Source organism: Aegilops tauschii, chromosome 5 (genome assembly GCF_002575655.3).
Source record: "Aegilops tauschii subsp. strangulata cultivar AL8/78 chromosome 5, Aet v6.0, whole genome shotgun sequence".
NCBI classification, from domain to species: domain Eukaryota; kingdom Viridiplantae; phylum Streptophyta; class Magnoliopsida; order Poales; family Poaceae; genus Aegilops; species Aegilops tauschii.
The window spans coordinates 327,587,644-327,590,739 of record NC_053039.3 but is presented as its reverse complement, the minus strand read 5'-3'; positions in this window follow the sequence as shown (position 1 = coordinate 327,590,739).

The window sequence follows — 3,096 nt, the reverse complement described above, 5'->3', positions numbered from 1 at the left end:
ATTTCTCATATTATATGTGGATGACATACTATTGATGGGAAATGATATAGAATTCTTGGAAAGTATAAAGGCCTATTTGTATAAGTGTTTTTCAATGAAGGACCTTGGAGAAGCTGCTTATATATTAGGCATCAAGATCTATAGAGATAGATCAAGACGCCTCATTGGTATTTCACAGAGTACATACCTTGACAAGATATTGAAGAAGTTCAATATGGATCAGTCCAAGAAGGGGTTCTTGCCTGTATTGCAAGGTGTGCAATTGAGCACGGCTCAATGCCCGACCACGACAGAAGATATAGAAAAGATGAGTGTCATCCCCTATGCCTCGGCCATAGGGTCTATTATGTATGCCATGCTGTGTACCAGACCTGATGTAAACCTTGCCGTAAGTTTGGTAGGAAGGTACCAAAGTAATCCTGGCATGGAACACTGGACGGCGGTGAAGAATATCCTGAAGTACCTGAAAAGGACTAAGGATATGTTTCTCGTTTATGGAGGTGACGAAGAGCTCGTCGTAAAGGGTTACGTCGACGCTAGCTTCGACACAGATCTGGATGACTCGAAGTCACAAACCGGATACGTGTATATTTTGAATGGAGGAGCAGTAAGCTGGTGCAGTTGCAAGCAAAGCGTCGTGGCGGGATCTACATGTGAAGCGGAATACATGGCAGCCTCGGAGGCAGCACAGGAAGCAGTCTGGATGAAGGAGTTCATTACCGATCTAGGGGTGATTCCCAATGCGTCGGGCCCGATGACTCTCTTCTGTGACAACACTGGAGCTATTGCCCTTGCGAAGGAGCCCAGATTTCACAGGAAGACCAGGCATATCAAGCGTCGCTTCAACTCCATTCGTGAAAGTGTTCAAAATGGAGACATAGATATTTGTAAAGTACATACGGACCTGAATGTAGCAGATCCGTTGACTAAACCTCTCCCTAGAGCAAAACATGATCAACACCAGGACGCAATGGGTGTTCGATTCATCACAATGTAACTAGATTATTGACTCTAGTGCAAGTGGGAGACTGTTGGAAATATGCCCTAGAGGCAATAATAAATGGTTATTATTATATTTGTTTGTTCATGGTAATTGTCTATTGTTCATGCTATAATTGTGTTATCCGGAAATCGTAATACATGTGTGAATACATAGACCACAACGTGTCCCTAGTAAGCCTCTAGTTGACTAGCTCGTTGATCAACCGGTAGTCATGGTTTCCTGACTATGGACATTGGATGTCGTTGATAACGGGATCACATCATTAGGAGAATGATGTGATGGACAAGACCCAATCCTAAGCATAGCATAAAAGATCGTGTAGTTTCGTTTGCTAGAGCTTTTCCAATGTCAAGTATCTATTCGTTAGACCATGAGATCGTGCAACTCCCGGATACCGTAGGAGTGCTTTGGGTGCACCAAACGTCACAACGTAACTGGGTGACTATAAAGGTACACTACGGGTATCTCCGAAAGTGTCTGTTGGGTTGGCACGGATCGAGACTGGGATTTGTCACTCCGTGTGACGGAGAGGTATCTCTGGGCCCACTCGGTAATGCATCATCATAATGAGCTTAATGTGACTAAGGCGTTAGTCACGGGATCATGCATTGCGGTACGAGTAAAGATACTTGCCGGTAACGAGATTGAACAAGGTATTGGGATACCGACGATCGAATCTCGGGCAAGTAACATACCGATTGACAAAGGGAATTGTATACGGGATTGATTGAATCCTCGACATCGTGGTTCATCCGATGAGATCATCGTGGAACATGTGGGAGCCAACATGGGTATCCAGATCCTGCTATTGGTTATTGACCGGAGAGGCGTCTCGGTCATGTCTGCATGTCTCCCGAACCCGTAGGGTCTACACACTTAAGGTTCGGTGACGCTAGGGTTGTAGAGATATGAGTATGCGGAAACCCGAAAGTTGTTCGGAGTCCCGGATGAGATCCCGGACGTCACGAGGAGTTCCGGAATGGTCCGGAGGTGAAGAATTATATATAGGAAGTCAAGTTTCGGCCACCGGGAAAGTTTCGGGGGTTACCGGTATTGTACCGGGACCACCGGAAGGGTCCCGGGGGTCCACCGGGTGGGGCCACCTATCCCGGAGGGCCCCGTGGGCTGAAGTGGGAAGGGAACCAGCCCCTAGTGGGCTGGGCGCTCCCCCATGGGCCTCCCCCTGCGCCTAGGGTTGGAAACCCTAGGGTGGGGGGGGGGGGCGCCCCACTTGCCTTGGGGGGCAAGTCTCCCCCCTTGGCCGCTGCCCCCTCCCTTGATGGGATCTTGGCTGGCGCCCCCCCTCCCAGGGGGCCTATATAAAGGGGGGGAGGGAGGGCAGCAACATAACAGCCTTGGGCGCCTCCCTCCTCCCCTGCTACACCTCTCCCTCTCGCAGAAGCTCGGCGAAGCCCTGCCGAGACCCGCTACATCCACCACCACGCCGTCGTGCTGCTGGATCTCCATCAACCTCTCCTTCCCCCTTGCTGGATCAAGAAGGAGGAGACGTCGCTGCACCGTACGTGTGTTGAACGCGAAGGTGCCGTCCGTTCGGCACTCGGTCATCGGTGATTTGGATCACGGCGAGTACGACTCCGTCATCCACGTTCATTGGAACGCTTCCGCTCGCGATCTACAAGGGTATGTAGATGCACTCCTTTCCCCTCGTTGCTAGTATACTCCATAGATGGATCTTGGTGAGCGTAGGAAAATTTTAAAATTATGCTACGATTCCCAACATGACCGGAGTGTCATAATATGTATAGGGGCGGCGACCGAGGTTGAGGCCGTGAAAAAAGCCCTGACCGAAGCCAAGGGGAAGGCTGTCCAGCAGCAAGCCGCCCGTAAGAAGCTCAAGGCTCGGGTCGACGAGGTCCAGCAGGAGCTCCAGGACGCGGTGAAGAAGTGTGATGCCTTGGAGCGCGAGGCGTCGGTTCGAGAGACCGAACTTACCAAGGCTCGCCATAGCGCGGTGGCCGCATGGAATGAGGCCCGGGACGCTCTCCAGGAGATCCAAGAGGCCAAGAAGATCGCAACGGGTAAGGCTTTTAACATGCAAAGCAAGTGTGCGGAGAGGAAGTATCTTTTACTAA